Source organism: Rattus norvegicus, chromosome 1 (genome assembly GCF_036323735.1).
Source record: "Rattus norvegicus strain BN/NHsdMcwi chromosome 1, GRCr8, whole genome shotgun sequence".
Taxonomy (NCBI): domain Eukaryota; kingdom Metazoa; phylum Chordata; class Mammalia; order Rodentia; family Muridae; genus Rattus; species Rattus norvegicus.
In genome coordinates this window covers 16,123,560-16,149,052 of record NC_086019.1, presented here as the reverse complement: position 1 = coordinate 16,149,052, position 25,493 = coordinate 16,123,560, and the positions used below count along the sequence as shown (strand labels likewise).

Below are 25,493 nucleotides of genomic sequence, written 5' to 3'. Positions count from 1 at the left end.
CTGCCTCAAAGTCAGTTATCTGTGGGACAGGAAAATCACCCACCGAATGAGAACCAGGACAGGATGGCTCCTACATATAACTGAGGGGAAGGGTTTAGTGTGGAGATGAGGGAGAGCTCAGCTAGAGGTATCCAGCAGGGTCTAGACTGAACCAGGCCATGAGAGGAGAAAGAGATGGAGAGAGTGAGAGAAGAGAAAAAGAAGAAGAGGAGAAGGCAGACGAAGAACAGAGACACAGGGCAAGAGATCAGGAATCCAAAAGGCCAAGAGGGAGCCAGCCAGGAGCCAAGAGGGAGGGAGCGGAGGACCAAGAGAAGACTGAGACAGCACATGGCCAAAATGGCCGTTTTATGTAGAAAAGAGAGGCTGGGGAAAGGGAAGTGAAGTCTAGCTCCTGGCCTAGAGAGGTTTAGGTCAAGGATGGGGTGAGAGTCAAGTGTTGGGAGGAGTCATGGGTACTGAGTGGGAGTAGTTCTGGGTTTCTTTGAGACAAGACACCTACCATACAATTTCTCCCAGAGGACTACATGATGCAGAGTTTCTGAATACCACCTGGCATGCCAGGCTTGCCCCATTAACTCACTTCAAAGAGGTTTTCCCCTGTCTCTTATCTCACAGATGTCTTGATATTGCAGCTGTAAAAGCTCAGCAATGCACTCCAAGCTTAGGTGTAGCTAAGCATAGTAATATGGCTTTATTTTGACCAAAGTCTGCATGGGCATAACTGGAGGGCATTATAAAAGAACAGATGCAATGAGAAAGCATGCTTGCCTGGACCCTTTTCTTATTTCCTGCTTTGAATGTGCAGTGATGTCTACTAGGCAGTGGACCTATGAAATCCTAACACAGTTAGGTTGATGAGAAGAAAAAAAATCAACAGCTCAGAATGGAGGATCACGCAACTGGGGAGATAGTTTAGTTGGCAAAGTGCCAGCTCTACAAGCATGAGGACCGGATTCAGATCTGCAGAATCCACATAAAAAGGCAGGTGCAGCAAGGTAACTTTGCAGCACCAGCTCTGGGGTGGGTTGGGGAAGGGGAAAGGCTGATATTTGGAGCTCTTTGGTGTCAGTTTAACCAAACCGATGAGCTCAAGGTTCAGTGTGACCTTGTCTCAAAAAATGTAGTTTGGGAATGATTAAGGAAGTTATTTAAAGTCTACCTCTGGCTTTTCTATGCTATGTTCACTTGCATACCCAAATGAGCACATACAAACATGCCCAGATCTATCTCTGTCTCTGTCTTTGTCTCTCTCTCTCTGGCAAGAGATCAGATCTGGATAGAATGCAGACACACCTTTAGTACATGCCATTAACCCCAAACAACATAGGTAAGGTTCGTTTATAGAAGGAAACAGCCGTGTTTGAAAGTGATATCTACGTGATATCACTTTTGAATCAGAGAATTGTTTGACAGAATGAGTCATAGATAGGATATGCCCAACACTCATGAGAAGGGACAGGAAAGGGAGGTGCAGTGCAGAGAGAAGGAGAGAGGGAGGGACAGAGGAGAGAGAGAGAGAGAGAGAGAGAGAGAGAGAGAGAGAGAGAGAGAGAGAGAGAGAGGCAGTTCCCTTCAGGACAGGACAGTTTTACAGAGACAGTTTGCAGAGAGAATAAACTAGACACAGGTGAAGACAAAATAAGCTGAAGAATAAGATAGAGAATGAGAAGGAGGCAGAAGATTAGAACCAATTGCTGGAATTAGTTTGAGGCCAAGCAGAGCAATTCAGTCGGAAACTGAGAAGTCAGTTTAAATCAGTCAGCTTGGAGAGGAGTTTTGAGCCAGAATAGCTGAGTTGAACCAGCCAGCCAGAGTTGAGAAAGAGATAGACAGATGAGCTTATTCAGCAGTGAGCCTCTGAGATGACAATTACATCTAGAGAATAAAAATAATACACACACACACACACACACACACACACACACACACACACTCGTACTCCTCACATGCACACACGCACACATACACACACCATACAACTGGAAGGTTGTGTATATTGCAATCCCGAGTTATCAATGAGCTGTTGAGTCAGTGAGGCAATGTCAACTACTATTTATCTCTGTGTATTTTCCATAAAGAGAAAACTAGATGCTTATTGGTTAAAACCATTGCCAAGTTGATTTTCTGTTCATTGTGCTGAATTTTTACCACTCAATGTCAGGTCATCCTAAGTGATTTCTCTCTCAGAGAAAGGGTTGGTATACAAACCACAGCACTGAAGAAAATGCAGAAGCAGAGGCTACACAGAGGGTAAAAAATTAGCCCAGTGGCATAGATCTATCTATCTATGAGATTTCCATAGTGCCATCCCTTCCTTTTGGTCTTGATCTCCATGTGTTGCATGCTTTCAATCACAACTTGGTGATATCAAATGATGGGAAATTTCTAATGAACCATTTATGCTGTGATTCAGTTGGCTGGAGGACTCGGCTGCAAATCAGATTAAAAGCTTCTTCAGGTGATTTCGTGCCATACAAGATTGGGGGTCACATATGGTATGTCCCTCAAGGAAAAGAAATAGCAACAAAGTTAGATTGGTCGTAGCTACATCTGCCCTACATGGGGGCTTTTACTGATGGATAAAGAATGTGTGGAAGGGGTTGGGGATTTACCTCAGTGGTAGAGCGCTTGCCTAGGAAGCGCAAGGCCCTGGGTTCAGTCCCCAGCTCCGAAAAAAAAGAAAAGAAAAAAAAAAAGAATGTGTGGAAAATAATAAAAGAATTAAGTATTAAGACCCCCCCTTTTTTATAAAAGTTAGCCCACACAGGGACATTGTGCTGTTGTATGACCAAGGAACAAAAGAATATCAAGATTAGACATATAAATAAATTCTACAAAAATATATAAAATATAAACATTGTATTCTGCCAGAAATGGAAGAACGGCTGCAGCAGTTTTGGACTGAAGCCTCGGCCTAACTACCATTAGCGCTCTGACCACTACAAGTTGCTAATACGCTGCTCGGGACATGGCAACGTGCACAGTGTGGCTTGGAGATTTTCTTTCTGTCTGGTGCCCCTGAAACCATAGAGTTGCCTAAGAATGGGCTGTCATGCTTTGGCCTCTGAGTTCTTAAAAAGTGGTTATGGGCTGGACGAGGAAAAGTAATTGTAAAAGGTAACTATGTTTTGTCCCGGTTTATCAATTGACAAAGCTTATGACCAAAAGGAAGTTAAAACACGGGGACAAAAATTACATAGTTTATGCTTTGGAACAACGTGCGTCTATCCCTGTTTACCGAGTTCTGTATAAATGAAGAAGCACCCTGACTGCCAGTCAGTGAGGAGGAGTCAAGACCCCAGCCCCCACCACACCCTCTCTCCACCCCTACCACATACCCTCACCTCACCCTACCCCACCCCATCCATACCCACCCCACCCCCACAATCCACCCATGCCTGATCCCCACCACATCCCCACTGAACACCCCTACCCCATACCACCATCCCACATCCACACTCTACCCACCTACTCACCCACACCCAGACCCATCCCACATCCACATCCCAGTCCCACACCCCACCACACTCCACCCCACTCCACACCCCCACTCTATCCATCCCTCACCCTCCTCACACCCCACCGACCCTCAACCCCACTCTCACACCACACCACACCCACACCCCACACCCATACTCCACTCCACCCCCACCCCACACCTCCTACCCGACCCCCACCCTATCCCCCACCCCACCCCCACCCCCACCCCATATCCCCACCCCACCCCTCACCCCCACCCCATATCCCCACAATCCATCCCACACCCCACACCCCACCCCAGTCCTACCCCAGCCCCACCTCACACCCCACACCCCACCCCATACCCCCCACCCCCCACCCCACACCCCACCCTACCTTATGCCCCACCCACACCTAACACCCTATCCCCACACACCTACACCCCACCTACACCTCATCCACACCCCACAACACTCACTCACTCCTTTGCCCACTCCTCATCTCCTCTGCCTCTATGGGACCTGGTCCCAACAAGCAAAGAAGATCCCTTGTTTGAGGTGAGGACAAATCCCAGAGCTTTTGGATCTAGTAGCCGTGGTGGCTACAAGGCTTGGTGGCACCCCTGTGTCCTTTGAACTCCCTGGGACTAACTCACTGGCTACTTTTCTCTTCCTTTCTCACATTTTTTTTTACAACATCCCATGTTGCCTGGGGTGTCTGATCTTTGCAGTTACAAGAGCCCACCGTGCACAATTTCCAGCCCTGTGCGGTGGTCAGTCTCCAGAAAGGACAGCTACCATCCACATTGAGAAGTCAGTTCTCAGCACCACGCAAAAATACTGAGTTGAAAAAAATAATGTTTCTAAAAAGAGCTGAGGGGCCCAAGGAAGCACAGTCTGTTCCCAGGCCCCACTACTTCCTGTTTCAGTGCGTACCCCTCCACACCCCCCACCATTCCCGTCTCCACACCAGAAAGGGAACTCAGCACTCTTGTGCCCAGTGTCTTCTCACTGCGGTTAGACAGCCAGCCTCCTCCTAGCTCTGATTTGCAAAACTTTCAAGTTTTTCTCCACTCCTCTTTTCACCAACACTTAGGCAAATTGTTCTGGGTTCTCTAGGTAGGCAAATTGTTCTGGGTTCTCTAGGCCGATGCTTCTACACAGCTTTGGGTCCTGATGGGAACGACTTCAGTATTTGATGATAACTTTGGGACTGACTGACACTCCAAATAGACCCTTTGACATTAAAATGGTTTTTAAACCAGCAGAAGAATGAATTCTCAGGAGAGATGTTGGCGAGAGGGGGCCTTAAAAGGAAAGCAGAGATTAATTTCCCTGAGCAAAACAGTCTTTGAACTGCTCTCAAATCATCATGGGGCAGTTTTTCAAAAGTGGGGGCATACATTTTCTTAGTACATTAGCAGCTCGGAGATTGGTTCAAACAAGAGACAAGTTTTTGGTTTGGTCAACAGAGAGTAGGAGGGCATGAATTCTTGCCTAGTTTTTTAAAATATCTACATTACTATTCACTATTTTATTATGGATATTACTACTATTATAGTGAATGCCAGCGATGGTTTCTAAAGGAGATATTTATTTTTGAGGTAGCAAATAAAAGACTTCCTTTTGTCCTTTGTTTGTTCATTATTGCGACAAAGTCTGCCATAAAATTGGACTAGCCCCAAACTCATAATCCCCCTGCCTCAGCCTACTAATGGTTACAAATGTGTGCTGCTATTCCTGGCTCATCTTGTCTAAATTATTACCCCAAGTGTCACCCTGAACCTACTGGTGCCTAGGGCAGGCAAGAGCACCTTCCAAGGACAGCCCGCGTGTTCATACCTAAGAGGTACCCACTTTCTTTGAGACATAAAGAGAAATCCTTTCTTCCCTAGTATAAACAAATTCTCCTTGGAAATATGAAGAGAGGCCCAGCAGCTTAGGGTCAGTAGTCTAAATGAATTTCTTCACAAAGAAGACCAGAGCCTCGAGCTTCATATCTATCAGGTACCTCTGTGGTCCTGAGGGTTCATTTCTCCCTCTTAAAAAAATGCAAATACATTTGGAGAAGAAGAGGTCAATGACACTGAAATTCTAGTCACTCTTAAGTTTGAGCCTCGTGACACGTAATTCAGTAAACTTAAAAACAAAATCTTGATTGTGCAGAACTATCAGAACACTTTGTGGCCTGTAATTCTTCAAAGGAGTCCCAAGGTCACCTTCCCGGTCATTTCACACACCTCTTGATTTATGCTACTTCCTTGGTTTTTATTTTAGGCATTTTCCATGGATTGGGTTCAGGACACGCCAAATTTGGGGTTTGGCATTTGAGGAAAGAGGAAACAGTAGGCAGGAAGTACTCTGGGACTTCCTGCCCTTCTCTTTTGCTGTAGACCATGAGAAATTTCTCTGACCTGCTGAAGCCATGAAACTCTAATCCCAAAAGTAGATTTTTGTTGTCTACTGGAAAGGACGATCTTCTAATCTGCAGAGCGCAGACAGAGGGCAGAATTTGAATAAATGGACAGTGCTAAGATCCATCCAGTTTACTACTGTTAGAACACACCCTTGCTACCTAAACCAGGTTCTCTCCAACCACCCACATCACCAGACAGCATAGGCACACAGACTTCAGTTTGCGTGGCTTTTCCTTTCTCGATGAAGGTTCTTACGAGAGAAATGGTGGGTGGAAAAAGCTGTCACTCTCTTAAGTTTCTACAGGATCTAAGAATCAATTTGAATCAACACATAGACCGCTAAGACAGGATTACTACACGGAGTTTGTGTGAATACATGAGTATAACTGTTGGCTTGAAATCGGAGGGCAAAGAGAAGGTGTCTAAAGTATACTGAAAGCAGTTTTGTCTGTGAGGACATGTTTCATCTGAGACATTAACATTGTCTTGGCAATTCTGACTGAAGAGGTGGGGGGAGTGAGGGGAGAAGGGAGAGGGGAGAAGGGAGAGGGGAGAGTGGAGAAAGAATGACAGAGACAGACAGACAAAGACAGACAGTGACAGAGATAGAGGAAGATTTGCTGCAGCTTGCAGTAGAAGCTGGCCACACCTCTGGTGATCTCTACGGGGACACCACTTGAACCCAACGGGCTGGGAGTGCTCAGGAAATCCTTTGCAATAGGAAGGAACCTTTGAGCTTAATCTTGAAACCAGTTTCTCCTCTCACCTTGGGCTCCTAGCAACTGCCAAATAGTGTTAGAAAAGACTAACTAGGCGTTTCCTTTAGAATCAGAAGAAACGTGTGTTTGAAAAGCAGGCTTACCATGTAACATTTCAGGCACTACGTGTGACAAGGAGCTGTCAGGTGACACTTTCTGCTTGTGTCTTTTTCAACTTTCGTGTTGCCCATGAATCGAGGACTATGGCTCCATCTAATTTCTCACTCATCCAATTCAGATTAAAATACATTCACAGTTTGGTAGAAGACTATAAACATAGTTTTAAAGCCAAAATATAGTGAGCCGGGGGTGTAGATGTCTGCTTGTAGTTTAGTTGTTCAGGAGGCCGAGATGAAGGAATGGTTTGAGTGCACAAATTCGTGCTCAGCCTGAGCAACAAAACCAAACGTGTGGGGGGAGGGGAGGCTTTTTAAAGCCAAAACCAAAAACGAAATACAAAAAAAAAAAATCACAAAACAAAACCCAACAACAACAATAACAGCAACAAGAAACCGAAACAACTGGTCTACAGAGCGTGTTCTGGGACAACCAAGACTGCACAGAGAAATCTTGTCTAGAGAAAGAAAAAGAAGAAGAGAAACAACAGTAACAAATACAACCTCACATGAGAAGAGAACAAAAGGAGTGCTTAGAATTTGTTTTTTTTTTTTTAAGTACAAAAATGTAGCACTTGGGGAGGCAAAGTTGCCCAGTGTCTTTAACCAAGTCGAAGATGAAGTCTGCCTTTTCCTAGTGAAGTATTTATGCAGTCTCTGCCACGGAATAGGAAGGTTAACTAAGAGTGGGGAGGACTTCGTCCCGGTTCCAGCCAAGGCCCCATCGTTTGGTAGCTGTGTGGCCTTGACTCGACTGTTGAACTTCCGTGGGTCTCATGCTCAGCCACTGTGCTCACCTTAGTAGATAGATATGAGAGTCTGGTTAATGTACATGAAAACTGTAGGGCCTGGGAGAGAGTTCTGGATAAATCATGGCTACAACATTGACTGGTCGTAACTCCTTTTTTGCATGCCTAACTTGAACATTCATTCTTTAAGGTGAGTCTCTGACTAGTGTTATTGGGCAAAACCATTTGCTTTAGAAAGGAACCTTCGTGACAGGCCCAGATCACCAACCTGGTGATAGACTACTTCCTACATATAAAATGATGATGAGATTTAAATTGGCTCTGAGTCATAATCCCCAACTAAATCTTCAAATGATCAGCTCTGTCTGCACTTGGGACTCAGGAACGTAGGACAGAAAGTGCTGTGAGTTACAGCAGGGAGGAGCAACTATCCTCTGAGATCCTCCGTGTAATCATGGGGAACTCTCACTGAGACCAAAGTCTGGAAGGCCAGCTACCTGCGTTGAAAAACTGAGCTGTCTGTTGTTGAGAGTGAGAGGCTCTGTTACTATAGGAAACGGAAACTACTGATAGCCCTCTGGTAGTCCACTAACTCAGGAAGGAAGGAAGGAAGGAAGGAAGGAGGGGAGGAAGGAGGGAAGGAAGGACAGTTGGAAGGAGGGAAGGACAGAAGGACAGAAGGAAGGACAGAAGAATAGATGGAAGGAGGGAAGGACAGAAGGATGAAGAACGGAAGGAAGGACAGAAGAAAGGACAGAAAGAAGGACAGAAGAAAGGAAGGAAGGAAAGACAGATGGAAGGAGGGAAGGACGAAGGACAGAAGGGCAGAAGGAAGGACAGAAGGGAGGACAGAAGAATAGGTGGAAGGAGGGAAGGACAGAAGGATGAAGAATGGAAGAAAGGACAGAAGGAAGGACAGAAGAAAGGAAGGAAGAAAGGACAGAAGGAAAGACAGAAGAAAGGAAGGACAGAAGAACAGAAAGGACAGAAGGGAGGACAGAAGAATACATGGAAGGAGGGAAGGACAGAAGGATGAAGAACGGAAGGAAGGACAGAAGAAAGGACATAAGGAAGGACAGAAGGAAGGAAGGAAGGGAGGGAGGGAGGAAGGAAGGAAGGAGAGAAGGAAGGAAGGAAGGGAGGGAGGGAGGAAGGAAGGGAGGGAGGAAGGAAGGGAGGGAAGAAGGAAGGAAGGAGAGAAGGAAGGAAGGAAGGAAGGGAGGAAGGGAGGGAGGGAAGGAGGGAGGGAAGGAGGGAGGAAGGAAGGGAGGGAGGGAGGAAGGGAGGGAGGGAGGAAGGGAGGGAGGGAGGAAGGGAGAGAGGGAGGAAGGGAGGGAGGGAGGAAGGAAGGGAGGGAGGAAGGAAGGGAGGGAGGAAGGAAGGGAGGGAGGAAGGAAGGGAGGGAGGGAGGAAGGAAGGGAGGGAGGAAGGGAGGGAGGGAGGAAGGAAGGGAGGGAGGAAGGAAGGAAAGGAGGAAGGAAGGAGAGAAGGAAGGAAGGAAGGAAGGAAGGGAGGGAGGAAGGAAGGGAGGGAGGAAGGAAGGAAGGAAGGGAGGAAGGAAGGAAGGGAGGAAGGAAGGAAGGGAGGAAGGAAGGGAGGGAGGAAGGGAGGGAGGAAGGGAGGGAGGAAGGAAGGAAAGGAGGAAGGAAGGAAGGAAGGAGAGAAGAAAGGAAGGAAGGGAGGAAGGAAGAGAGGAAGGGAGGAAGGAAAGGGTGAAGAGGTGCTGGCGTGCGTTGGTTGCGGTCTGCTGTTACAGCACAGTAGTCCAGATGATGAAATCTCCATCATTTCCTCTTTTTTCAATAGGTTGCCACCACCCTCTCTCAAAATGTCCTTCCAGCTTTATTCCCTAACAACCCTGCATCTTAGCACCCAGAATATCGCACCAACAAAGCAGGCTTTGGGCGCACATAAGAAAACCACAGGTGGTGGGGAAAACCACCCCTGGCCTGAGGGGTTGCTGTCTCCATTCTAGGAGTATGCTCCTCCCATGCTCTCTGCTAGATAACAGCACAAGGTTAGGGGCTGGAGGGTGTGAGTGGAGGGAGCCCGCTGTCTGTTTTTGACAGGGATGGCCGCCCTGCTATGTCCATTGTATTGGGCAGTGCTGTAGTTCTGGAGAGCAATGAGAGGGCGATTGAGCTTGGACAGACTGAAGTTGGGGAGCAGGACCATTTGCGGTAGAGAAAGCATTCTGTAAAGGCTGCTGCTCAGGCAAACAGCAGTGCAGGGCAAGGCAAAAGCCTCACTGAGAGAGTCTGTGCAGACACCTCACTCCCTGGGATGAGCTCATGACATCAGACGAGCTTTGATCCAGGGATTTCGTATAAGGACTAAGGACTCGCTGCCTCGCAGAAACCCATGTGCTTTCCCCATGTTTCTCTGTTCTTCCTCATCTTAAGGAGGACTTCCTCCACGATCACAAGGTGGATTGCAGAATCAACACAGCCACGGGATTCCTCCTTCCTGCTGATATCGGAGTCGATATTCTATATCCACGGTTTCAAACACTGGGATACAAACTGAGGGAAAGTTGCAACTTAAAAGTGAACCATCGGGGCTGGGGATTTAGCTCAGTGGTAGAGTGCTTGCCTAGGAAGCGCAAGGCCCTGGGTTCGGTCCCCAGCTCCGGAAAAAAAAGAACCAAAAAAAAAAAAAAAAAAAAAGTGAACCATCATCACCGTTTCACAAGTATGAACGTTGGTAACCTCACATGCACCACGCAGTAAGGGAGGCCACCCAACCTGCTCAGAATGGATTTTTGAGGCTTAGCGAAATATTAATCGTAGCTAAAGTTGTCATATATTAAGCATGGTTTTATATGTCAGGGATCTCCAGAGAAGCAGAACCTATGGCATGTATGTGTGGATATATATGGATATATGTGGAAAGAGGCGTGGGGGGAGTGTAGCTCAATGTTATAGCACTTGCTTAGTGTATAGGGAGTGGGGAAGGAAAGAGAGGAGCAGGGAAGCAGAGAGGAGAAGAGAGGAAGGGGGAGGAGAGGAAGGGTGGAGAGGAGAAGGGTGGGGAGGGGAGGGGAGGGAGCGGGAGACTTTATGTACTAGCTGATATGACCTTAGATTTCTGGCAAGGCCGAAGTCTGCAGGACTGCAGCAGGCTGGAGAACCTGGAGAAGAACAGCCCTTCAGTTCAAGACTAAAAGCGTGCAGGCCGGAGACTCGAGGTCAGCTGAGGATACAGCTCCAGCCTCAAAGCTGCCTGCTTCAGAACCCTTCCGCTGCATCATCCTACTGCCGTCTTGAAGGGTCACGTCTGAGTAAGCTAAGGAAGGAACCAGGCACTGGCACACAGCCAGGTTTCCAGAGAGCAAGCTTGGTAGCACAGGTTCAGGCTACCCAGCGACATGACTGAGCTTGGGTCGATCTCTGGGAAGTGAAACGTCACGAAAGAGATAAATTACCAGGAAATCTGTGCACGGTGTGTGGTTTTTGACATCTTGCTGTACAAAGGTGGGCAGCCCGAGAGGCAAGCGGTGGATTGTTGAAACTGAGAAAAGGAAGGAAAGAAGGGTGTCGTGGTTCTGCTTTGCAGGGCATGGGCAACGTGTCCCCAGTGCGCTGCAGACAGTGCTGTCTGTGCTCCGTCTCGTCGCAGAAATGACTTCTCACTCAGCACTTTCATAACAAAGGGATTGTGGTGATGAGGGTGGTTATATCAAACATAAGTTACGAAAATCACATTTCGTCTTAGTGTTTTCTCCCTGCCAAACCTTCTGGAGGATTTGAATGCAAGTCTAGGGGGGTTTAACTATCAACATCAAAGGGTTTCCTTCTTAGAAGGTGCTAAGTTTTAACCATTACTCTTTGTTACTTAAAAGGATGTGTTTTTTCGTCTCTGTGGTTTGAAATGTGTACGTCAATTTGTCCGGAGGGGGTTAGTGAGCTGAAATTGTGGTTTTCTTGGCACAAACACTCCCTGTAAATATTGCCTTAGATTAAGCTTACAGGAATAGACCCTTCTCTAAGTGGAAGGTTTCAGAGCAAACAGTAGATTGGACATAGTGGTTGTGAGTTTTAATTGTCTGCCTGACGCATTCTAGAACTCCTAGGGAAGGAAGTCTCAATGAAGGGTTCTCTAGATCAGGTTTGGCTGTGGGTGTGTTTATAAATGCAAGGATTAAGCGACTTAGTGATGAGCTCTGAGTACAAACCTTAACATCCCAGCTATGCACTGGCTAAGGATCTAAAAGTTGATCAAGTGGGAAATCCAAGTCAAGTAAGGTGAATGATTGCGTTGTCCTCTTAAAACAGCTGTTCTCGCCTTCCTGGTGCTGCGACCCTTTAACGCAGCTCCTCATGTTACGGCGACCCCCACCCAACCATGAAATTATTTTCATTGGTACTTCATGACCGTCATTTGCTACTGTTATGCGTCATAATATAAGTATACAATATGCAAGATATCTGATATGTGACCCCTGTGGAAGAGTCATTCAACCCCTGCAAAGGGTTGCAAACCGCTGTCTTAAAAGAAGGTTAAATAAGCAGGCTGAATATATAGTAGGACGGGAGTCTTAACCCTTAAGTGACCTCAAGGAGTATTATTAACTGTAGCTATGAGGTTCAGCAAAAGTTACAGTCTCTTAGAACGTAAGAAATATTCTCATGACATTGTACCGCCGTTGTTCATTGAGAGTTATACTTACTAGATTAATCGATATGGGAAAATACACTGGGAACGGGTGGCCCCACTTCCTCCTTAGTATTCCTTAGCTGTGCAAGAATGAGAAAGAATGAGTTGAGCAGGATCAACGAGCTTGCGCATTAGTTCATTGCTTCTGCTCTTTACTGTGGATTTAATGTGGCTAATCCTTCCAAGTTCCTGCCACTCTGCCTCAGTGGACCGTAACCTGCAATTATGAGCTAAAATAAACCCCCTCTGCTTAAGTTGCTTTTATTGTGGCGATATTTTCTCCTCACTGTGGTTTACATATTTATCTATTTCTTTTTCCTCTTGTCTTGGTTCTTTTTTTTAAAGATTTTCATTTTATTATAGTATCATATTTATTTGATTATATCCTTATCACTTAGAATAAATTTTAAGTTTAAATAAATGTTGATCATATTTATCCCAGATACATGCCTCCTCCCCACTCGCCAAACTTTAAATTCTTTAAAAAAAATCCGCCAAACCAGGAAAATAAAACAATAACAAAAACATCCCACCAAATTGCAGCTAAATAAAAGCACAAACAAAAACCTGTGGGGTCTAATATGTGCTGATCGACTACTGAATAGGAGTCTTGCCCTGAGGTGGTTGCCATACCTCTTGTCACTCCATTGGGAAAACTCATTTTCCCCTCTTCCAGCAGCTATAATGGGAGTTCAGTTGTTAGCCTTTACCCTAGAGGCTAGGTAATCATTCATTCACTCATTAATTCATACATATATACATTTGAAAAATATAACAAAAAAATAACAAAACCATGACATTGAAGTCAGACAGGACAAAACAGAAGGAAAGGAGCCCGAGAGAAGGCACAAGAACAAGAGAGTCAATCACTCACACACCGAGGAATCCCGTAAGAACATTAGACTATCAGCTATAATATACGCAGAGGACCTGGTGCAGACCCACACAGGCCCTGCACGCATTGTTTCCGTGATTCGTATGAGCTTTGGCCATGTTGGTTTAGATGGTGTTGTTTCCTTGGTGTCCTCTGGCTCTTAAACTCTTTCTGCCTCCTTGCATATGGGGTTCTCCGAACTCTGTGGGGTGGGATTTGATGGAGAAGACCCAATATGGCTGAGTATCCCAAGGTCTCTCTCTGTCTGCATATTATCTGGCTGTGGGTCTCTCTGTGTTCGTTCCCATCTGATGCAGGAGGAAGCTTCTCTGATGAGAGCTAAGCCAGGCACTGATCGATGAGTCTAGCAGAATGTCATTAGACTTCATTTCATCACTCTCTATAAATCTTTCTCTGCTTAGACCTGTTTTTTGTTTTGTTTTGTTTTGTTTTACCTTAGGTCTCCGGACTGTCTAGTTTCAGGTTCTTGGTTATGCAAGCAGTGTTGGGTAAGGGTTCCATCTTGTAGAGTGGGCCTTAAGTCAAATAAGTCATTAGTTGGTTGTCCCCACGAGCCTGGACTCAACGTCACCCCCAGCATATTTTGTAAGAGGTACATCATTGCAGATAAAGGGTGGCTGGCGTGGTGCTCTGTTGAGGAAATTTTACCAAAAAAAATAGGGAGCAGACTTAAGATAGGAATTGGTATTGAGAAATGAGGCCTTGGCTCATACAAACCTGACTGCATGGCTTTTAGGCCTTTCGAACTGGGAGGAATGTGGAAGAGATTGGAACTTTGGACTGGAAAAGCTGTTGAATGCTGGAATCAGAGGACAAGTGAGCTATTGTAGTGGGAGTTTTGAAGCTAGTTATGCTGAGAGAAACATGAACAGTACAGGCCCACCCCATGAGGTTCTAGAGGGGAACAAGGATTCTGTCAGGAGCCAGAATAGGGACAGTTTGTATGGGAGTTGGGCTAAGAATCTACCTTCCTTCTGCCAGTGTCCTGTGAAGTTTAAGGATAATGGGCTGATTATTTGGGGGGTAGGGGATTGTGTTGAAGAAGCAGCTGTAATTGATAGAGTAGTACATGCCAGTAAAGTATTGATCAAGGGCCAGTGCGCAGAAATGGACAAAGCTGTGGTCCAAGAAGACCTGGGGTAGAAGTGGATGCTTTTGAAAGTGTTACATACACGATTCTGGATTTGAAAGCCATAAGAGGTTCAAAACTGAGGTAGTCATGAAGAGCCACCAAGGCCCAGCCTGGCTCTGCGCTACTAAACCAGGAGAAGGGTTGGGTCTTCAGGTCCTCATTATTTTTAAAAATTTGTCAGAATTGATGAAGCATCTGTATTTGAAACACCTCTGGTTAGGCTTGGGCCACAGGTTTCCTGGAGTGCTCTCTGTAGGACGCTATGGCTGGAAAGCACAAGTAGGGGCTTAAATAAACATCACAGGGGCAGAACAAAGAACAGTTACTCACACCGGGTGATAAGCAAAGTAGTTCTCTTGCATTTTTAACAATCTGTCTTCCAGAGACAGGTCCTGTTGCTGAATTTTGGGCTAATTTAAAACTCTATCTCTCAGAGTCACATCAGAGAGGGACCTGAGAGGAGAGGCGATTTCATGAATCCGTGGAGGTGATGAATCAGTTGAAGTTGGGATTTTAAAATGTCCACCAGAAAAAAAAATAAAATGTCCACCGAGCAAAGTTGCAGACTAATGGAGAATCTCTGCATCCTGGGGTGGAAGAACTGGAGGGGCAAGGCTACCTAAGACCTTTGAAGCTTAGGTAATCTCATCGCAAACCCCAGATGATGCACACGTGACCGTGGAACTTAATATTTTCCCAGCTGGAATATTTTTCTTCTGGGCTTCTTTCTCGTTACCGATTCTTCCCTTTGGGTATAAGTACATGTATTCTTGCCATTACATGTTGGAAGTATTCCTCTTGATTTCGATTTTATAGGAGTTCATAGTTAAGAAATTTGGACTTAGGAAAGACTGAAAAACTTAAAGCGTGTGGAGACATTAAAAGTAGACTGATTTTGCATCCTGAGATAAGCACGAAGCTTTGGAGACTCAGTATGGGGGGAAATGGATTAATATAATGTGCTTGTAGACAGTACACAGCCTAGAATGGCCGGGAAGAGACATCTCAGTGAGGTATAATCTAGGATTTTCTGTTGTCTTGCCTGTGGATGATTATCTTGCTTATGTTAGTTGAGGTGGGAAGTCTCACTGTGGGAGGCGTCATCCCCTAGGCTTAGGACCATATAAGAATGGAAAAAGTGAGCTGGGTACAGGCAGACATGCATTTATTTGCTATTTACTGCTCTCAACTCTTGACTACAGATGTAAGTAGCCACTTCTTTCCAGTTCCTGCCACCGTGACTCCCCTGCCAGGACGGTCGGCAACCCGGGAATTACGAGCTCAAAGAAGCCCTTCCTTCCCCAAGTTTCTTTTGCCAAGGTATTTTATTGAAGCAACTGGAAAATGAAACTAATGCATAGATGCAATCGACTTTTAAAGGTCAAAGATTTGGGTTCAAAAATTAGTTAAGTTTTACCAGGCCTATAGCTCAGAATGCAAAACTATCTAAAGGGGCAATAGTCTACATTTTCACTTTTGAATATGGCAAGCACTCATTACCTATGAACATTGACTGACATGGCAAGACAAATAGCCACATGCTATGAGCATGAAGAATACATCTGTATCTGGATCACTTGGTACCAAAGACGAAGGCAAAAATCTCTCCACAGTATCGTAAAATTACACGTCTCTGTTCATTTAAGTAAAATAGGTGGCCAGAATTAATTTCAATTGTTTCTTTATCCCTTTTGTATTTATGTGGCTAATAGAAACTTTAGAAGTGTCAAGATAGTCCAGTCTGTAAAGGCTCCCATTGCCAAGCCCGGTCATGTGACTCTGAGCCCCTGGACCCATGTGGTATGGTGGAAACAGAGGAAATCAACTCTCACAAGTTATCCTCTGACTTGCACAAGAGGGCCATGGCACATGTGCACACATAGGTACACACACATACAGTCACACAGAGAGAGAGAGAGAGAGAGAGAGAGAGAGAGAGAGAGAGAGTGTCACACACACCCACAATAAACAAAGAAATATGCAATATGAATTTTTAAAGAAAATTAAAAACCAATGCATAAGTCTCCCATGATGCTATTTGGGCTACAAAATGATGCCTGCTGTTTCTGCCTTTTCCTCTATGTGTCTGTGGCTATCGAATCTCCTGTTGATCACTGAGGCAGCCTGCCGTCTGATACCTGTGGCCTTTTGCTTTTGCGGTTTCTACCTCTGGTCCTTCCTCTGCTCTTTCCAGGAATAACTTCCTTAGTCAACCCATCACCGCTGTGGAAGGGTTAAAATGCGGTATTCCAATAGCTTAACGATTACTGTTAAAGACACTTGCAAAGCAAGAGGTGTGAGGAAGATTGATTTGTACTTCTAGATGCTTCGTTTTTAGTTTTTATTCTTTCCCTTCCTTTCTTCCTCCCCACCTGCCCACCCTCTCCCTTACTCCCCACCACACCTTGGTAGGTTCCCATCCCAGTACCAGTTGATTTCAAAGCCACGGTGGTTCTTCTACTCCCCTTTCTGAGTTCTGGAGTTAGAGGTGGGCCATCTCGCCCTGCTCACCTTCTCTTCCTTACAGGCATAAATGAGTTTCTCATCTCAAAGACACTTTCCCTGCACTGGAAAATGGATATTCCATTTTTAAGGGCAAGAAGTAATCATGTGGGGTGTTGGGGTTCTGAAAGCTTTTGATAAAATAACTTACCTTCTAGTTCTCTAAATAAGGTTTGTTCACAGAGTCCTTTGTTCAGTTTAGTAGACATGGGAAATGGGAGTGGCTCTAACCACCTGGCATCCTTAGGTCCTCACGAGAGCTCCTATGTCGGGCCTATCTGACAAAATTAATGTGTGTGCTTTTCTTCTGCGAATCTATCCTCATCTCAGTTTATTCCTGGATGTAGTATTTTTTTGCCTCCGTGCTGTGCTTAGCATTGTCAGTGGCTCTTCTTACGAGGCATTAAATCCAAGCCTGGCTTTTGTGTAAGAGATTTTGAAATTACACATCAACTTAGTTTTGAATGTGGAAATTGTCGAGAGGCTATGGGGCCATTTCAGGGGCTCCTAAGACTGAGTCTTTATACCAATAGCACAGATGCTCTGTAGTGGCTTGTGTCCTCATGCTAATTGTACCCCCCTCCCCCACAAATAAATCTGTTTGCAGGGTCCTGCACATAGGTTAAAGGAAGTTTGCTCCTGGAAGAGTGTAAATGGGGAGCCGTGTCTCTCGCTCCAATCGCGGGGTGAGGTGCCCCCAGGAATCACGAGTAGCCGGCCTTGATGTAACAGCAGGAGGTAGCTTTTATTAACGAGATCCCTATTAGCGGGATCCCGGGTCGATACGTATCCCACACAGGAGACAGAGGAATCGACCCCGAGCCTCCAAACTCGGGGGTTTATATAGGGGCATTCGCGCGGTGCACAGTTACTTTCGGCGCGAAATTACATCAGCAAGGAGTACGTGCTCTCCAGCAGCTCGGCAGGCAGGTAGGGTGGCTCATCTCTCTCAGGGGGGTGAAGGAAGGGGAGGGGGTGGCTACAGATGGTCAATGTCCTTGGGGCTGATAGCTGGTTTGGCAAGTCCTATCTCTGGCTCTCCCTCAGGCACGTCCGGCCCTGCACATCTGGACTCTGACAATGAGTAACCTTTTTAAAACTCTAGTTCTACAGCTCCCAGTTGGCTCTGATTGGGAAATAAAGTTGCCAAAGGCCAATGGCTGGGCAGGGAGACAAAGGCGGGACCTTTAGATTTCCCGGACAAAGGATGCAGAGAAGAAGAGAGTCCATGTGAGAGGAGCATAAGACAGACCCTGTGACCAAGGAGCAGGAGGTGAAAATGCTGAAATGTAGGTGCAAAGGGGAAGTGGTCCCGTGGGAGCGCTGCCGGGAAGGAAACAGGGCAGCAACCGATAACATTTAGATTTAGAAAAGGTTAATTCAGGAATACCAGAGAGGAGTGTGTGCTTGCCACAGGGAGGTTTGGAAGTGCCAGGTCATTGAGCTAGCAAGGTATATTAAATATAAAGGTTGCATGTGCCGCGTCTTTCATTCGTGAATCCGGAGTTCTTAGGTGAGCGCAGAGCCCTGCACGCACCCTCCGGGAGCACAGAGCAGCCTTTTAATATTTACTACAACAATGACCGGTACTGTGGGCTACTAAATTATCCCATTGCTTGTCTCTTTGCATCCACATAGGTAACCAGCGTGTGTATGGGTTTTATTGCTCATGCTTCAATTTCGTGAGAAAAACACCTTTCCCAAGCATTTCTGAACCTGGAAGTGTACTCAGAACGGGGCTGTAGTTCAAGACCCATATCTAATACTACTGTTGAGCCTGACCTCGGGCAGCCCTCAAAAGCCATGCTCAGCCACCCCGTCACAATAAGCCAATTGAAGAAACAAAGTAAAAAGCAGAGGAAACAGATTGATTCATTGTGGCACATTGGGATGAGGAAAAAGAGGTCCTGTGATTCCCTAAGTTCATCTTCAGGGTCCTGACATGAGGTTTGGTTCAAACAGGACAAGAGGGACAGGAAGCCAAGCAATCCTGGTCCATGGCCTACCATCGCTTTTTCTATTCCAGTCTTCCCTGCAAGGTGGCCTGATAAAGGGTCAGAACTGCCTGCCATCTCTTTCAGGGAAACAAGTTCCTCCTCTGGCTGGCAAAAATCTTCTGCTCCTTCCCTCTCCTAACAAGAATTCCTGGGAACATTTCAGCTTCTTGGGGTGCACTATCTTAGCAGTTAAAAGCAAAGGGAGGGTCGCACTTTAGAGCAAGATGGTTGCATTTCTCATAAATGTTTCGTCCTTCAGCTGCCCTGAGGCTTGGGCCATCTCTGTGTTTGCCTCTGATGTAGCAATAGGTAAGAGTGTGTATCACAATTTGCTTAGCAGTGCGGGAAGCTCCTACAGGCAGATTATAGCTCCCACAATGCTAAGCTGTAGGTTGCACCAATGGTGATTGTCACTTGGGAGTGTTGGTTTAGAGAAACATGTCAACTTAAAGAGGGTCCTTCCCACACTCCCAACCAAGTGCCCTAGCAGGTTCATGCTTGGCCCATGTGACTCAGACATTTCCTGCTCTCACATACTTCTGGTTCATACTCACCAGAAAAAAAATTCCCTGGGCTTAGACTCTTGAGACAAAGTTTGTCGTTTAGCGTCTCTGGTCCATTGTAGAAGCACTTGCACTGTGAGAAGAGGAAAGTGGCCAGCTGTGGAGAATAGATGAGTCACTGCTTCAAGATTGAGGAAGCAAATGTTTTTTATCTGGGGACTTTCAGAAGGAGGTAGTTTCTTGACTACAAAAACAAAATAAAGGGGAAGGAGAAACAGACCCAAGTCTCTCCGTCCTTCCTTTGCTAAATATTCTACCTCTTCTGTGCTTCCTTTTCTCATGTTTCTTGTATTGTGATGATTTCTGTTACAGATGAGTATGATGACTACCTAGAGTTGATCACTACTCAGCATACACATGAATCAAGCATCACACTGAGAGATGGATTAGTCAGTCGATTGCTTGCATGAGGACCCGAGTTTGAATTCCCTGGTAGAAAGAAAGCCTGCAATGCTGTGGAGGCTCAGGCAAGATTTCTGGGGCTCATTGGTCAGTTGGTCTAGCTAATTCCTGAGCTCCACGTTCAGCAAGAGATCCTGTGTTCAAAAGGAAGGTAGGGAAGCAACTGGGAGAAACAGCTAACATTGCCCTCTCACCTCTGCACACATGTGCACACATATGACTTCTAACCTCCACACACATGCACACATATGACCTCTTGTCTACACACACACACACACACGCACACACACACACGTGCACAATTTGACCTCTTGCCTACACACACACATGCACACATATGACTTCTTGTCTATACACACACACACACACATAATATGACCTCTTGTTTACACACACACACACACATACACACGTGACTTCTTCTCTACACACACACACACACACACGCACACATATGACTTCTTCTCTACACACACACACGCACACACACGCACACACACATGCACACACATGACTTCTTGTCTACACACACACACACAATATGACTTCTTGTCTACACACACACACACACACACACGTACACATATGACCTCTCACCTTCACACACACGTGCACACATATAATAAAACATCACATCGTACTTCATAAATATAATAAAATTCATTGTCATACTTTTTTCTTTTTACCTCTCAACATTATAGTTTATTTACTAGGATCTTCATTCAGAGACTGCTTCTGCACAGAGCTGGTCTCTGGGCTTGAACCTGTGTTTTGGGGAATCCTCTCCTGTGGACACCCAGGATGAGATTGAATTGGACAAACCCATCGTTCTTCTCTCCTTCTCTGCTTGCTCAGTTTTACTTCCCCTTCTTCTCCACCCATTTCGAGAAGAGTTGTAGGAGGTGTCCTCACCTCTTACAGGAGGAAACAGCTGCTCCTCTTCTCAGCAGTGGTAACACCTAGGTGAGTCAGGGCTCTGTCTTAATTCTTTTTTGGGCACAGGTCCACCAAGCATTTTTCAGTCAGCCATTCAATGTTCAACACTATTATCATGTGGGTGATTCTGGGAAGCCAGCTTGTATTAAATAACCGAGCCTTTATTTACTTATTTTTCATGCTGTATTTTAACTAAGTGGCTTGCTGTGATGGAACAAATTAACCTCCTTACTAATAAAATTAGATAATTAGATGTGTGTGTTTTTTTAAAATATCTAATTTGGCCCCTTTTTTCCTGGAAAGTAGACTGGAACACTTGACTTAAAGCAAATTTTTGTTAGTTATGAAATATGGAGACATGGCTTTGTCACAAGTGAATGTAATTACTCGTTTTAAAAAAGTGAATAATTCTGAGTTCTCATCTCTCTATCTCCCTTAGACTCCCTGTTCCCTTCTACCCTCTCTTGCAAGAAGATCTTCAGTTCTCACTTCTAACAGAGTTTGATTTTTACTTGGTTTTGCACCTTATTTAAATGGTGTTGAATCTTACATGCTTCTGTTGTTTATCCGTGGACCATTGAAGCCAAGGCTGCATTCCTGCTTGGCTTGCATTTTGCAACTGAGTTGTATCCTAGCACATGCTAATGTGTATTATTTTGCAGATTCTTTTGCTAACCAATAGTCTTTAAATGTGGCCTATGACATTGTTTTCAATGCATCCCTGGGTAAAAAAAGAGAAGTATTTAACCAAAGTTAAACAAACCCCCAGGCAGCCAATAAGCATGATCTTATCACCCATGGGGAGAGCTATTACTATGATTTTTATTTATTTTTTCCAATGTTTAGAAATTACTTTATTATTTTATGTATGTGAGTGCTTGCCTGCATGCAAATCTGTGCACTGTGTTGTCTGGTGCCTATGAAGACCAGGAGATGGGATCAGATCCCCTGAAATGGAGTTGGAGAAGGTTGTAAACAACTTGTAGGTGCTGGGAATTAAACCCCAAGCCTCTGGGGGAGCACCTAGAGCTCTTCACCACTGTCCCATTTCTCCAGGCCCTCCAGTCTTTTAAGTGAATTGCTTTGGGATATTTTGTAGCTAAAGATATGCCAAGTGCTTGATTTCGAATCCCAACTTAGTATTGCGTTTTAGCAATTTCTTCTGTATAAATGGTTTTGAAAAACTATCACTTGAAAATGTTAATATATTGTGATTTTATAAACGAATCATGTGCTTGCCTCTGATGCATTTAAAATGCTTCTCATTATCTACAAAACAAAAATGGCAGTCCATGACATTTTGCTTCTTATTTTCCTACATTCCTGGTTAATTACTGGGTGACCATTTGAGTTTACAATGACTTGTCAAATATATGAACATTATAGACAAGCAACCCAGTGATGGGAACCTCCGGGCCTAGAGTGGGTTGAAATGAGACACAGAGTGGGACTCCGGTATGGCTTTAAAGACTGATGATCTCCAGATGTTCTAGCTCTCTAAATATACTGAATACAGATGATAACTTCTAAAAGTCCTAAAAAACCTTTTTGCGTATTCTTAGGGTTAAAAACTTCTGGCTTAGGTGACTAACACCATTAGCCTAACAGCAGGGGTATTAATTGGCCTTTGTTCTATCCCTGCAGGAACTGCACAGCTCTAACTTTCAGCCTGCTAGTTGAAGTCCGCAGGAAGAAAAAGGAACACTTTGAAAAGTGAATTCAGTGTTTATTTCTAAGTTGTAAAACGTTTCATATGAAGGCCCTCTAAGACAAAGGGGGAAAGTGGAGTGACCTCTTCTCTACGTCTTCAGCACTTACACACCTTTCAGCATTCATGATCACATGGTAGAAAGTTCATCACAAGTTTACACATACATTCACATCTTAAATCATGCATATTCATCAGGCGTATTTATGTGGCTAAACATCCATCACCTGTCACAGTTCCACAGGTGCATGTAGAGTTAAAAATCATAACTACGTTATTAGTGAAGTTTTGTGTAGATAAACTAGTCAATATTTTATCTTCTGTCCTAGCCTATAATGAATAGTTAATTCCCCCGTTATGACCTTTGGTCAATGGTTTTACAACCTTTTGGAATGTGCTCTGAGTGGTAGATGCCTGCTATCTCAGAAGCAATTAACTCGTGAAAATAAAGACTGGCATAGTTCTCATCTCCGTTCTGACTATCAGAAAGGATTTAATAGCAGTGTTATTAAAAGACCTTAATAATTACTGTAAATCTAGGAATTCTTATAGGATCATCATTAAGGATTAAGAAGTCATCTCACTTGTTGATATAGCATCATAAGACGGTACATATTTTAATCCAAGATGGACCATCTCAGGAAGATCACCTGCTAGTTATTAACTTGTTGGCTCTTGACAACCCAAGTAAATAACTCCAAAAATGTTTCCAGGGATAGTTTATACTCACAACAGTGACATGTGAAAGTTCCCCTGAGTACTCTTAACTGCACTAGGGATTTCTATCTTGCTGACAAATCTTGTCGTTGAATGGTGACCACTCAAATTTCCAATGAGGTTGAATATTCTTATACTTACTTGCTTTTTGTATTCTTGTTTCCTGGTTTTATTGTATGGTTTATATGTCAGCATTGTTTACTACTATTCCTGCTTTTTCTCAGAAAGAAAGGGTCTGTGTTTCTGGTCTGGCTTCTGGCACAAATAAGTAATGGCTTCGGACTCTAGGTTCCCTGTATGAACTTAGACCGCAGTATCCTACCCTATGCTGTATTGGTTAGGACCCAGTTGGTACTGAAATCCTGTACATGCTCTGATTGGCTGGTCTCAATCTAGGCCAAGTTCTTAAGATAGTCATCTTGATGGGTAGTAACCCACTTAAGATGCCAGGTGTAAGAAAAGTTTGCAAACATACAACATGCATACATCTAATTGGTTGCCTCTACTCCACCTAGCGTGTGTGTGTGTGTGTGTGTGTGTGTGTGTGTGTGTTTCTTTAAAAGATTGCTGTCCTCCCCTAACCCTGCTGACATAGTTTGAATATTGAAACCAGCTGTCTCCCTGATCAATTTCTGAATAAAGATACTTTCATTGGCTTGAACTTAGTTTTCACAGAGAATTATTTCCCCAATTCTTGGATCTTAAAAAAAGTAATTCTGAAATCAGGCATTCAGAAACCTCAATTGTCCCAGCATTTCATAGAATTTATCGATGTTTTTCATTTTCTTTCAACATTTCATAGTTAACGAGAGATTTCCTCAAAAGGACACGCCCTCCCTGGTCTTTAGAGGTTCCAATGCCACTCTTGTTTGTCGATAACACAGAATGCTGTGCTGCTAGCATTTTTCTTTTCCAGCATTTTTTTCTCATTAAGTCAATTGTTCTTGGTTGCAGTTATTTTTTTTAAAGTGTGCTGCTAACTGAAGTGTCCTCCATTCGATACCCTCTGGGACTGAACAGAGCCCGAGTTCTCACTGTAGCCGTGTAGCAGAGGTTTGACACAAAACACACCAGCCATTTACAAGCAATTCTTCCTAATATTTAAATTCTTGCTGTTTGAACTCACTAGTGTTCACTTAGCAGACTCTATATTGAGAAACTTGGGTATGCGCTTGAGCAACTCATTTTGAACTTCTAGCTTGCACTATTTTGACATGTAAAAATACGCCTTTACTATGTCTCCCATGCTTACAATTATTCTATACTCCAGATTATAAAAACAAAGTCCAAAAGTATGATATTTGATACATCTCAAGTCATGTGTTTAATAAGCAAATTCTGAAACTTGCATGTATGGTATAAGCTATATTCTAGTTACAGAATTTATGTATTTAAGAATCTTAAAATTTGATGACTCAGTGGTTTGAGAGCGCTGACTGCTCTTCCAAAGGTCCTGAGTTCAAATCCAAGCAACCACGTGGTGGCTCACAGCCATCTGTAATGAGATCTGATTCCTTCTTCTGGTGTGTCTGAAGACAGCTCTAGTGTACTTATATATAATACATAAATATATAAATCTTAAAAAAATTATTAAAATTTGTCAAACCAGAATTCACAGTTAGATTCTTCTGTCTCCTTTCTTTTCTGTCTTTGTTTGTCCCCTGTCTTTCCTTCCCTTTCCTCTTTGACTTTGTTCTTCCCTATCTTTCTTCTTATTAATGATTTTGTAATTTTTATTTATAGTTATAGATGCTGCAGTTAGGCCGGTAAATAAAGCATTGTCCTCGTGGAACTTCATTCCTAAAGTCAGATTCATAGAATGTTTATAAGCAGCCAATGCATGCCTTGTGCGTGTTTAGGACTTTGGACAGTTGACTTAGTCATGGAGTCACCGTGACTGTCATTGCAGTGTGCTTTCCATCACATTGGAGAGCTCCCTCATTTTCTTTTGTAATCACAGGCTCTACTCTCCACCAGCCCCTGGCAAACCCTTGTGTGTGCTCTGTCTATATAGGCCGATCTTTTCTTAAATGCCAGGTAAAGGGAACCGTTGGATTTTGTGGCCTTTTAGACCCAGCTGCTTTTACTTAGAATGTTGTTTTGAGATTCTGCACGTTACTGATACACTTCAGCTTAGTTCTTCTTTTTATTTAAGAAAAGAATTCTAGTTACCTCTTCGCCATCTCAAGGTTGTTTGGATCGCTCCCAGTTTTGGAGATTATGGACAATGAGGTTGCTATTATAGACATTTTATTTGTAGCTGGCTTGTGTATAGGGTTGGGTGGGGAGGTATGTTTGAATCCTGTTGCAGTAAAAACTTAAGAGTTAGATCACTGGGTCCTATATGAAGTAGTTGTTTATGAAAGAACTTCCTCCACAGCTTTACAAACCTATGACAGTAGATGAGAGTTCTAGCCGGGCATTTGCTAGTATTTGGTACTGTCACTTTAAAAACTCACTTGACTCTAGTCATTTGGACAGCTT

The 25,493-nt window shown here is 44.3% G+C and overlaps 1 long non-coding RNA gene across 3 annotated transcripts in view; it reads left to right on the top strand.

The window, feature by feature from the left end:
- Positions 1 to 10,619: 10,619 nt before the first annotated feature.
- The window catches only part of LOC134484957 (uncharacterized), a 67,124-nt gene continuing 52,250 nt past the window's right edge, over positions 10,620 to 25,493 (top strand). The window contains exon 1 of one of the 3 annotated variants that reach the window (XR_010062786.1): positions 10,620 to 10,942. This is a non-coding gene — a long non-coding RNA (uncharacterized LOC134484957). Of the gene's footprint in view, positions 10,975 to 17,991; positions 20,612 to 25,493 lie in introns of those variants that run through there. The other 2 variants (XR_010062787.1, XR_010062785.1) reach the window with 2 other exon arrangements.